This window comes from Haliotis cracherodii, unplaced genomic scaffold, assembly GCF_022045235.1.
Source record: "Haliotis cracherodii isolate W230 unplaced genomic scaffold, xgHalCrac1.p SCAF_4, whole genome shotgun sequence".
Lineage (NCBI taxonomy): Eukaryota > Metazoa > Mollusca > Gastropoda > Lepetellida > Haliotidae > Haliotis > Haliotis cracherodii.
The window spans coordinates 3081291-3094811 of NW_027266297.1; the positions used below are offsets into that span (position 1 = coordinate 3081291).

A 13521-nucleotide genomic window follows, 5' to 3' on the forward strand; every position below is an offset into this window, starting at 1 on the left:
CATGGATCTTTGATAAATGGTAGTCTCCTCACAGATCTGTGATAAATAATTGTCCCCTCACAGATCTGTGATAAATGGTTGTCCTCTCACAGATCTGTGATAAATGGTTGTCTCCTCACGGATCTGTGATAAATGGTTGTCCTCTCACAGATCTGTGATAAATGGTTGTCCTCTCACAGATCTGTGATAAATGGTTCTCCTCAGGGATCTGTGATAAACGGTTGTCCTCTCACAGATCTGTGATAAATGGTTGTCCTCTCACAGATCTGTGATAAATGGTTGTCCTCTCACAGATCTGTGATAAATGGTTGTCCTCTCACAGATCAGTGACAAATGGTTGTCCTCTCACAGATCTGTGTTAAATGGTTGTCATTTCACAGATCTGTGATAAATGGTTGTCCTCTCACAGATCTGTTATAAATGGTTGTCCCCTTGCAGATCTGTGATAAATGGTTGTCCTCTCACAGATCTGTGATAAATGGTTGTCTCCTCAGGGATCTGTGATCAATGGTTGTCTCCTCAGGGATCTGTGATCAATGGTTGTCTCCTCACAGATCTGTGATAAATGGTTGTCCTCTCACAGATCTGTGATAAATGGTTGTTCCCTCACAGATCTGTGATAAATGGTTGTCCCCTCACTGATCTGTTATAAATGGTTGTCATTTCACAGATCTGTGATAAATGGTTGTCTCCTCACAGATCTGTTATAAATGGTTGTCCCCTCACAGATCTGTTATAAATGGTTGTCATTTCACAGATCTGTGATAAATGGTTGTCCTCTCACAGATCTGTGATAAATGGTTGTTCACTCACAGATCTGTGATCAATGGTTGTCCCCTCACAGATCTGTGATAAATGGTTGTCCCCTTGCAGATCTGTGATAAATGGTTGTCTCCTCAGGGATCTGTGATAAATGGTTGTCCTCTCACAGATCTGTGATCAATGGTTGTCCCCTCACAGATCTGTGACAAATGGTTGTCCCCTCACAGATCTGTGACGTTGAACTCCAGTACAGACACAGCTGTGACCTGTGAGTGCCCCCAAGTCTGCAGCACCAGTTGCATCAACTTCCGGCAGACATTTAATCTGGAGTAAAAAAATCAACAAACTTTGAAATTGTGATATTTGGACAATCCTGCACTTCATATTCCAGGTCCTTCCGCTTGAAATGCCACTTGTAATCTTACCTCTCTTGAAAGCAAGTAAGTCTTTTACTTATGAAGGATACTGTACATGGAGGATAAAAAATGAACCAGCTGAGTTTTAATTTTCCTGATGCAGCTGTCTGTAATTATATCCTCCACAACTGCCAAGCTACCCATTAACCCATATTTCTTCATCAACTCAATCCTGACCAAATGCACTTTCACTCAAGCTTCAGTGCTGTTCAAAATCTAATAACTGATCCTCAAAACACGTTGACTTTATCACCATTCATAATCACAAATAATGGCACAAAAACTGAAAGACATTATAAACTTCAAATATTAAAAACATAATTGGGATAGGATGTGTTTAGATAACAGCGAAGTAGTTCACTTCAACAACAACAACTTGAACTACATCCACACACTCAAAAGTCCAAAACTAGGAGAGCACGTCTCCACGTGAGGCGCTTACGGGAGGGGGGGGGGGGGGGGGGGGGGGGGGTATATGTGATGCAGGGAACAGCTGAAGTGTGATACATGGCAACTGCTGATGCTGGAAACATTATAATGACCATCTGGACCCTACCCTCAAAACACAGCGTAGGAAGTACGACCCCAACCCCCATCCTGCTTGATCCCACCCCCGACAACACACGGCACCACAGCTGTTCATTGAACATGTTATCCGAGATGAGAGTCCATGTCAGCCCACTTCATCCTAGTGCTCAGTGTGTGATGGAATCAGTAGGGTATTGAAGGTGTTCTATCAATAGAACCAAGCTGTCAATACGAACACTCGAAATATCTACATCAATATTTTGGCCATGCTTATCTTGAACAATCTTTTCAAGTAAACCTGAAATGTCTTTTTTTAGCTAAGTCTATAAGATAAAATACTATACGCTCCCGAACCAGACTTTACAAATGTATCAATATTTTCTTTAACATTAATCCCTTTCTTTAAATTTTTTTATAACAAATTAAATAGAGATCCTTATACCAGCATGTTTGTCATATTGATTTTACAAAACAAGCATCAGAATCCTTGTATTTTACGAGAGAGTAATACACAAATTCTTACACGAGTTTCATAAAATCCGAGTGACACACATTAGAGTGTAATAATTTCCTTCTTGCCCATTATTTCTTAATCCTTTTCAACGCCCATTCAAAAATTTACTGATCATTACCGCAATTTTAGAAAACCACAATTGTCGATTGACGCCAGCCCTAGTGTGACGTCATTCAGGCCTTACGTCACAACATCATTAGAACGCTGTCAACTATGCCGTCCAGATGGCGCCAACAATACACTGGTGGGTGTCAAGTGATTTTCGCACAAGAGCACATACAATTTTTATAAAAATAATTCTGACCGTATGGGTAATAAGTTTGATTAAGCTATATAAACAAATACATTAATATTATAGTCATTAACTTATTACCACTAAATACAGAAAAATGTTTTCAATAAACAGCCCTGCATATATGTAATTTCAAATTGAAATTATAGTATTTTCTTGACATATAACTATAATAACTATTTTCTTGACATATAACTATAATAACTATACTATAATAACTATAACTCATAAATATGAAATAAATGACAACATATTCCATCAATATGCCCAGGATCAAATGCTATGAAATATGAAACTAGGAAATAGTAGGGCCGATTCAGTCTACTTCTTGATTCACAAACTGATTCAGCCACGATGCAAAACACAAAACACAAACAACCATATCACAGCTCAGAACTGACCAGCTGCCAATTTCAAACACCCCTCCCACGAATTTAAAAAAAAATATTATTATTTAATGCCAGCATCCTCCCTTACAAAAAAAAAAGGCCAGAAAAGATGCATCCGAGACCGCCTTAATCATTCCCCGCAAGGCACATTTTTACCTTCTCCACAGGGTCTTAAGGAAGTCTCTAGATATTCCCGGCAAATGTCTCCACACCATCTCGGCAAACTACTCCAACTTGCAGCTTGCTGAGAAGTATCCAAGACTTCCTCACAGTACCTACTGAAGTAGTCTCCGATACTTCCTCAGAATTAACCTTATATGGCTAATTAAATATGCTTTGAACCATCTCGGCAAACCCACTTAGGAAGTCCCTGATTATTCTCCACAAACGTGTGTGACATAATCAAAGATGTTTCTAATGCATCCCCACAACACTTGCAAGGAAGTCTCCGAAGCATCTTCGCAAACCTATCAGGGGTAATTAAATATGCTTTGAACCATCCCGGGAAACCTTCTAAGAAAGTCCCCGAATAGTCTCCACAAACTATTATTAGGTAATCAAAGATGTTTCTGAAGCATCCCAGCAAAACTTGCAAGGAAGTCTCCGAAGCATCTTCGCAAACCTATCAGGGGTAATTAAATATGCTTTGAACCATCCCGGGAAACCTTCTTAGGAAGTCCCCGAATAGTCCCCGAATAGTCTCCACAAACTATTATTAGGTAATCAAAGATGTTTCTGAAGCATCCCAGCAAAACTTGCAAGGAAGTCTCCGAAGCATCTTTGCAAACCTATCAGGGGTAATTAAATATGCTTTGAACCATCCCGGGAAACCTTCTGAGGAAGTCCCTGGTAAGTCCCCACAAACTTGTGTTATGCAATCAAAGATGCTTCTGAAGCATCCCCACAACACTTGCAAGGAAGTCTCTGAAGTGTCTTCACAAACCTGTCATGGGTAATTTAACATGCTTTAAACCATCCCGGCAAAGTTCTAAGGAAGTCTCCATAACAAAGATGTTTCAGAGACATTTTACCTTTCCATCATTTTCAGTAATACAAAAGATGTGCTTACATCATAATCTAGTCTTTCAACAGCATCCCAGAAGTGTCTGTGAAACATCCTTGCCAAACCTGTACTGTCAAAAATGAGATAACGAAGTTGTATAGTATTCTCTTTATTTGGAGTAATAACAGCAATAACCAGTAGCCAGAGGCGGACATCATCAACAGAAGATATCATTATATGGTAGCCATCATATGAAAGTGGAAGTCATCATATGAAAGTGGAAGTCATCATATGAAAGTGGAAGTCATCCTCGTCCTGGCAGGGGTCGTCATGGAAGCTGTCCTTCAAGAGGCTGAAATGGGATCAAATGTTATTGTATATCAGTGACATAAATGAGTGAGAGAGTATGGTTTTACGCCGCTTTTGCGCAATGTTCCAGCAATATCACGGCGGGGTACACCAGAAATGGGCTTCACACAATGTACCCATGTCGGGAATTGAACCCGGGTCTTTGGCGTGACGAACCATCTTTAACCACTAGGCTACCGGACAGCCCCAATCAGTGCCATAAACTAATTACTTTATGTCAGACGTCATGGAGTGAGTGAGTGAGTATGGTTTTACGCAGCTTTTAGCAATATTCCAGCAATATCATGGCGGGGGACACCAGATGTGAGCTTCACACATTGTACCCATGTCGGGAATCGAACCCGGGTCTTCGGCGTGACGAGCGAACGCTTTAACCACTAAGCTACCCGACCGCCCCCAGACGTCAAGGAGACTCATTAAAAACTATTACAAAAATTACTTTTTGGGGGCTACAAAATTACTGATGTTATGGTCAAAGAAACAAACCATGGCTCATTCACTTGAAGGCATTCCTAAGCGTGCAGATCTTCTTGCTCACCACAAAGTTCCAGTTGTTTTTTCTTTGCCGGTTTCAGAACTGATGAAAAAAATAACATGTTACACTGGATGATAAATCAAAGCTTCATAATTCATGATACAGTAAAAATAAATTGCAAACAAGATAAGAGCATTAAAATTGCACTCAGGTGAAATGGTTCCAGTCCAAATGTATGATGACTTGAAAGTTACAAAACTTACCACTTGTACCAAAACTAGATTTTAAATGATGTCAATTAGTTAACATCTTGTGATTAGATATTAACTTAATATTGATATGTCCATGTAAGTTGACCAAAGCATTACACATTCAAATGTCATTGTGTTCTAGAAAAATGTAAAAAATGGTTTTGACATTTACAAGTACTCATATTGGCTCAAAAGTTAAACACAGGAAGGATATTTAGATTGTAAAACCTATTGATTCCTCACTATGATTCTGATATTAAATTATAAAAATTAAACCTTTAGTTTCATAACTTATTTAGTTACAGTTCCATTAACCTGAAATGAAATTTACCTGACACTTAACAAAGATACTGACCTTCGCGTACCACATCGGTGTCGGTAGCATGCTAAAAACACCAAGTTGCTGGCCACCAGGCAGCAACTGGCTTCTTTTCCTTGATCCCTTCTCATGAAACAGGCACATCAGCAGGAGTTCACGTCTTCCTATGAAGTATCGTTCCTTTTTTGTCTTCAAAAATCACCACAAGGAAGGGGGCTGTAAAATCAAGTTGCATTCATTAATAACCTAAAACTAAAAGACGGGTATTGTTGGTCACAAAACAAAGTTCACACAGGCAACTTTGCCAAAATTTCAACAACCTGGTGCCAGTCCAAAACGTAATTCAGGATCTATACCGCGATGGCGATGGAGCATGTCGACGGGGAAAACGATAAGTCCACAACATTTACTGGGAACATATATCTATTTCAAACAAACGTTACAAAACATGAGTTTCCCTTACTTACGAGTTCTTAAAAAAATATCAACCAACATCCTCGTTATAAAACAGCAGGTTACAAAATGGCGGCCATTTCCGTACTAATTACCATACAACAATGGACATTTGTTTGTAAAAAAAACTAAGTTTTAATTTCAAATACAACTTAAGATAAATAGAGTTTAACATAATACAAATATATAATTTGTTTTCTATTAATTCAATAATTTTATAAACTTATAACTACAGTCTGCGATCATATTTCACATTTCAGTGACCAGATACATAATTTGTTTTGAAGAAATACTTTTTTATCTCAGTCCCACATCGGTGCTCTCCGTATAAATTACGGAGAACCACGATGTGATCGAAACATAAAATCTGAAAGGCCTGCGCAATATTACAAAATTACATCTGCGCCTATTATTTTTCATAAATAGTCCCAAATTAGATCAGTTTGAGGTTCCAAATTAGAACATAAATTTACGATTTATAAATTGAGCTTGAAAAAAGATTTCTCTTTCAGCGAATGCTAAAACTAAGTTCAATATCTAAGTGAGAATTGGTTTGGATCGGGGGTCGTTTCGGTGGATTATTTAACATAATTGTTATGGAGACAATATAGAGGGCTATATTTTAAAAATACATTTATGTAACACAAACAGATCTAAAGTGTACCTACCGTTTGTTCAGGAACATACGTTGTCATCCTTGCTGAACTCAGAGTCGGCGTAGATTCTATCTCGATGAAGGTTTGGTGACTTTCTTTTTCAGTTTTTGCTTCTCTTTCAAATTATTATTTTTTATCGATAGATTAAAATATTATTCACTAGATCTATTTCCCGCAATGTTATTGAAAATAGAATTCTCCGACACACACTTTGACAATGGGTCCACATCGAACAAGTCAAAGAGCAAAATGAAAACGTGTCAATCAAATCTTTAGATTATATTTTACAAAGTAATAAATGAAATCAACAAAATTATTTATCTGTCTAAAAGTTGTCAAACTTAGATATAAGTTATCATTTCCATCTTTTCGTGCGATCGCGTGTGATGCGAGTCAAATGGCATCGCGGCTTTTAATAGTTTTATCGCCTCGATTTCTCCACAATGTTTAATGCCAAATATATGCAAGAAAAATCTTTGTCTCAGCTCGTAACCTGGCACGATACATCCACGAAGTTTCATATTTTTAAAATAGATCGCGATTTCCTGCTTAAAACGTTCAGAACAACACGATTTAACAAAAACCTTTCGTCGAAGTCTGATATACACGAGTGCCGTTGCTGTAATTGGTTGTATAAGGTCACGTGCTCAATTTGACCAATCACGAATCTTATAGCAGATTTCGGCAAGAAAGCGTCACCAGAAACCAATAAAATAGCATGTTATAGTAATGTAAATACTCAAGGCGAGTTGACTATCGTGTAGATGACAAAATAAACGTTGAAGATAATGGTGTGTCACATGGTACGTGTTATTCATGTGAAGCTTCGAAAACGGAGATATTTCTTCATGCTACAGATCGGACAGCCACTGTCATCGGGAAAATGATGACAGATATTATTAATAATTCTTTTGAAAATAATTTTCCGATTAGAGTCTATATCTACGTATACAATAAATATGAAAAACAACAACAACAATAAATAGGTAGATCCACGGACGTATATATACGTCTTTGGTAGATCTAAGTTCTGAAAATCGTCAAATTGTTGTTTCCCCTGTCCTTATTCTGGACGTTATGAATGTGTTAGCTTGGATTATTTTTATTTACAACACACTTAATTTAGTTGTAAATGCATCATTTAAATAATGTGATAAACATAACTTTCATTGGTGGGGGGTGGTGGGGTGAAGAGGGACCACACCCAATGGACACAGAACAGCTACAATTAAAATATACCAGTTGTGAACAGAAGCTCATAAATCCTGAGACTATTATAACTGGTATTGCAGTACTTACTAAGGTGCAAAGACAATGAGTAACTTAAGTGATGTGTTTGAATTTTCTGATTGATCATTCATTCTAAGTATAATTTAACTTGAATAAACACTTTGACAGTCACTTGACTTGTATTTGAATTATGATTATAACCATTAAAACAGCCAATCATGTATTTCCTGGCACCCCTAAAAATGTAATGGCACTCTTAATTTGGCATAATTGTGCCCATTGGCAAACTTGAAATAAATTTAATTTCGATCCCTGTTATGTATATCTTGAGCCACAAATCAGCCACTATGTCTACAAGTAATATTACTTTATGTTGCCTTTTCTTATATACCTTTTTCTGAGGAGACTGTTATATGGAACACGGACACTGTTACTTTCTGATTGGAATTTATGAATATATTGTACATTTCTTTCTTTTTTTCTGATTATTGCATACTGATAATTCCTGCATTTGTTTTAACTGTATTTAATAGAAATATACCTCGGAGCATTAATTGTGTTGGGTATTTAATTATTAATGTCCTTGCTGACATATATAGGATTTCTAATTCATTGCATGTGAATGTTTTAGATAAAGAGCTTTAGTATTATCCTTAAAGAAAAATCAAAATAAATAATAATGATCATGTCATCTCTTCCAAGCAAGGGGCCTAGTTTTCCGAGATCTTGACTAAAGCTCAATGTATTGATCTGTATCAATTGAAAGGAAGTCTTTGAAAGATATATACTTACAATATAGTTTTGGCTAGTGAGGATGTATTCACATCATCATTGCAAACCGGTTATCAAGTTGCCTTGTGAGGAAGTCTCTGAATAGTCTTTGCAAAGTTCTTTCGAAGATTTCCACAAGCAAAGAAGACTCCACAGTATCTTTTCAATTTTGTTTATTTGTAAAGAAGTCTCCGAAAAGTCCCCACAAATGTTTTTGTGGGGTCTTCGTTAGTGAGAATGCACTCAATACATCCTTGCAAACAGTCAGCTATTTTATTGCCTTATGAGGAAGTCTCCGAATAGTCCTCACAAAGTCTTTATGGGGTCTTCGCTAGCGAGGATGCACTGATACATCTTTGCAAACCTTCAGCTACTTTATGGCCCTTCTGAGGAAGTCTCCGAATAGTCTTTGCAAAGTTGTTTTGAAGGTCTTCGCTAGCGAAGACGTATCGGAGACATCTTAAGAGATCTCCTAAGACATCCCCTGCTAGTGGAGATGCACTAGAAACGTCATCAGTAGGTTAATGCCTTTGTGGGGAAGCACTTGATTATTCCCCAGAATAGTCTTCGATGGGTCTCCGCAAAGTCTCGGCTAGCCGAGACCATAAAAATTGGCTAAAATCCCACAAAAGATGCATCGGGACGGTCTCGGGGCGGTCTCGGGTACATCTTTTCTGGGTTTTTTTTTTGTAAGGGCTGTTATCTACATGAAATATCAATTACTCATCAGGTACTTGTAGTTTTTGTTTTTCAAACCTCAGTTGAAGGAGCATTTAAAATAAAAAAGAGTAACATTTAATGAAACACAAATAACTTCAATCAAAAGCACAAAATTTAGGTCATATTATAGTTGTGTGTAAAATATTTAAATATTCATAGAGTCATCTGCAAAATAACCCCCCAAACCCAACTTGAACTGAATTTTATGTTGTGACGTTCAGCAAGCTAACGATACACATATGCAGAGTACCTAGCCTTAAGTTACTTATAAAATTAGTTTTGAAAGAAAGAAGCCAATACATTTAACTTGAAAAACAGCCCCAGTGAGATGGGAGATTCAGTCTGTGGAAGATCTAGACTTGCTTCATTTAGGGTTGTAGCATTACAGTAAGGGCGAGCGGAAGGGAAAACAATATGGTTCAGGGACTGTGAGACAGGCTACATAGGCCATGAGCACATCCTGTTTCAGGAATAAGATTCTCCTACATGGGCAGGCAGACTGACTGAATGAGCAACTGGTCACAACAGGAAACCGGGATATGGGACTTCTGACTGTCAGTTAATCATAATAAAGCCCACTGTTAGGAAACACAAAATCCTTAAGAGCTGACTGAAATCTTTGTAATGACTGCACTGGAAATAACGTGATTACGTCAAACTTACGTAAAGATTGTAGCATCAGTTTTGATATACCTAGTTAAATACATTGAGTGATTGTTCATATTAGACAAAGATATTAGAGACTGGAAAATTATGAATTTTACCATTATTATAGACTTACTTCATGTGTATATAAAATCTACCTATCACTAAAACAAACCTATTTACAAATTAAAATAACTTAGGGCCAGGATCATTTAATTTTATAGATTTAAAGGTAAATCAAGGTTATTCTGATAAATATAAATTAAACTCTAAGGTATTCATGTCCCTATATGTGAAAAATATTTTTGGAATAAATATTTCTTTTATTCTTATCAAGGAAAATAGTCTTAAATCAGTGCAATGAAAACTTCGGAAGACTTCTGTGCTTCCAATTCCACACAGAGATTGTCAGGAGACAATCCCATCCGTAACAACCCCTCGTACAGTGAGACCTTATTGGACTGGACACCCTTCTTAATATGGAGTGCTGAACACAATATGTAATTAAGGAGTCATCACATCAAACCCTGATTCCTGACAATTAGAACGTGTGTTCGATTATCAAGATATGAGTGACCTGAGTCAACCAGGGTTACCACATTTCTAGCAACCTTGGTTGACTAGATTCAACCTGGGTTCACCAAGGGGCTGTAGGGTAGCTAAGTGGTTAAAGCGTTCACTCATCATGCTGAAAACCGGGTTCAATTACCCACATGGGTACATCGTGTGACACCAATTTTTGGTGTCTCCTGCTGTGATACTGCTGAAATATTGCTAAAAGCAGTGTAAAACCATACTCACTTACTAACCATAGATAGTCAAGGATAGCTTATGGCAGTACTGGAAATAAAACACATACTATGCAAGCTTAAGAGTAGCGAGTTGTGACAAATGACACATGACTTGCTTATCCATGAATATCATTATCCAGACAATTTGAGAGGTTAGAACATGTCTTCAGCAACTTATGTTTGTCATTAGAGGCGACTAATGGGATCAGGTGGTCAGGCTCGCTGACTTGGTTGATGTCATCGTATCCCAAATGCGTGGATTGATGCTTATGATGTCATTGACTGGATTGTCTGGTCCAGACTCGATTATTTACAGACAGCCGTCATTTTGCTAGATGATTGGTGTGTGCTCTGTTAAACAAGTCTGGCAGTAAGGGACCGGTCATTTATTATAGGTGGGGTGGGTCAGGGGGATTCAGGGGAGGTCCACTAATAAATAAGACAACACTACGGAAGGGTAAAAAAAATATACATATATTTGGGGAGCATCATGAAAAAAATAGACATGTTTTAATGAATTATAAAGTGCTTTTCCAATTTGTTTTTTCAGGGAGGGTTATGAAAAATGTACAAGGATATGAGGAAGGTCATTTTCATTATTTTCAATACATTTGTGCATAAAAACACCATGCATGTCATAAATGACCGATCCCTAAGGTTTAGAGAGAAAAACAAATATGACACATATGTCATTTTAATGTGACATTGGTTGATACTTGATCAAAGCTTCATCAGTTTCTTTGGAAGATAATGTTTCATCTGATAACAAGAGTATACAATTTGATACATACTTCCTCACACATTTCACAGAGCAGATGATTAGCGTTCCGGCAACTTCCTACAACTTGAACCAATAGTAATCCAGCACCCGTTGACAGACAAATACTCAACACAGATGAATAAAACATGTTTTTGTAGCTGTCAAGCAGCCATAACATCCGTGTCAGTCATTGACAGTAAAATGTGTGTAACTAGGAGGCCATCTCAAAACATGTTTTTGTAGCTGACAAGCAGCCATAACATCCGTGTCAGTCATTGACAGTAAAATGTGTGTAACTAGGGGGCCATCTCAAAACATGTTCTTGTAGGTGACAAGCAGCCATAACATCCGTGTCAGTCATTGACAGTAAAATGTGTGTAACTAGGGGGCCATCTCAAAACATGTTCTTGTAGGTGACAAGCAGCCATAACATCCGTGTCAGTCATTGACAGTAAAATGTGTGTAACTAGGGGGCCATCTCAAAACATGTTCTTGTAGGTCACAAGCAGCCATAACATCCGTGTCAGTCATTGACAGTAAAATGTGTGTAACTAGGGGGCCATCTCAAAACATGTTTTTGTAGCTGACAAGCAGCCATAACATCCGTGTCAGTCATTGACAGTAAAATGTGTGTAACTAGGGGGCCATCTCAAAACATGTTCTTGTAGGTCACAAGCAGCCATAACATCCGTGTCAGTCATTGACAGTAAAATGTGTGTAACTAGGGGGCCATCTCAAAACATGTTCTTGTAGGTGACAAGCAGCCATAACATCCGTGTCAGTCATTGACAGTAAAATGTGTGTAACTAGGGGGCCATCTCAAAACATGTTCTTGTAGGTGACAAGCAGCCATAACATCCGTGTCAGTCATTGACAGTAAAATGTGTGTAACTAGGGGGCCATCTCAAAACATGTTCTTGTAGGTGACAAGCAGCCATAACATCCGTGTCAGTCATTGACAGTAAAATGTGTGTAACTAGGGGGCCATCTCAAAACATGTTCTTGTAGGTGACAAGCAGCCATAACATCCGTGTCAGTCATTGACAGTAAAATGTGTGTAACTAGGGGGCCATCTCAAAACATGTTCTTGTAGGTGACAAGCAGCAAAAACATCCGTGTCAGTCATTGACAGTACAATGTGTGTAACTAGGGGGGCCATCTCAAAACATGGTCTTGTAGGTGACAAGCAGCCATAACATCCGTGTCAGTCACTGACAGTAAAATGTGTGTAACTAGGGGGCCATCTCAAAACATGTTCTTGTAGCTGACAAGCATGCAGCCATAACATCCGTGTCAGTCACTGACAGTAAAATGTGTGTAACTAGGGGGCCATCTCAAAACATGTTCTTGTAGCTGACAAGCATGCAGCCATAACATCCGTGTCAGTCATTGACAGTAAAATGTGTGTAACTAGGGGGCCATCTCAAAACAGCTGTTTCTGGTTTTAGACAGATTTATAATTGTGCATGTCAATCATGCTACGTGTTAGTGACATTGATAACCTCAACTGGGTTTCAAACAGGTCATAATTACATCACCTAGCTTCAGAAACCATTAACACCAACTCTTCCCCCATTATCACAATAAAACATGGGTGTGAGGGACGCCTAGTACTTCCCTAGCGTCCTCGAGTGACACTGAAGACCCAGGACTGATTTCCCACATGGGTACAATATGATATTGCTGAAATATTGCTAAAAGCAGAAAAAACATACTCACTCACTCATAAAACATCAGCAACTTGGTTGGAGACAAATGCCATTAGGTCATTTTCATGATTTTGTCAATTTTTGTAGGACATTCTTCTATATCATTACCAAATATTTTGATAACTTGCAGTCACTGTCCTATAAGATGAATCCTGAAATATGCATGCATATATTTTCCTGAAACCCTGAAATATGCAAGAATAACTTTTCCTGAAACCCTGAAATAAGTAAGCATATATTTTCCTGAAACCCTGAAATGGGCATTCATATATTTTCCCAAACCCCGAAATATGCATGAATAATTTTACTGAAACCCCAAAATATGCATGCATATTTTTTTCCAGTCAAACATTTAACATTAACGATGAAAAGTATTGAAAAGGATCTAAACAGCGTCCTTTAATTCAAGGGTGAGAAGACTAGACATGACCAAGAGATGACGTAACGAGCAATAAAGATTTGAAGCGT

At 38.0% G+C, this 13521-nt stretch overlaps 1 protein-coding gene and 1 long non-coding RNA gene across 12 annotated transcripts in view; both read right to left on the reverse strand.

Moving 5' to 3' along the window:
• LOC139478721 (3',5'-cyclic-AMP phosphodiesterase 4C-like) overlaps positions 1–13521 on the reverse strand; it is a 392248-nt gene that overhangs the window by 15974 nt on the left and 362753 nt on the right. The window lies entirely within an intron of this gene.
• On the reverse strand, positions 4134–5346 carry LOC139478722 (uncharacterized). 2 transcript variants are annotated; one of them, XR_011654326.1, is made up of 3 exons: positions 5331–5346; positions 4760–4850; positions 4134–4256 (listed from the first exon to the last, which is right to left on the reverse strand). It is a non-coding gene; the product is annotated as an uncharacterized lncRNA (long non-coding RNA). The 2 variants fall into 2 exon arrangements; XR_011654325.1 differs by lacking the exon at positions 5331–5346 and adding an exon at positions 5077–5146.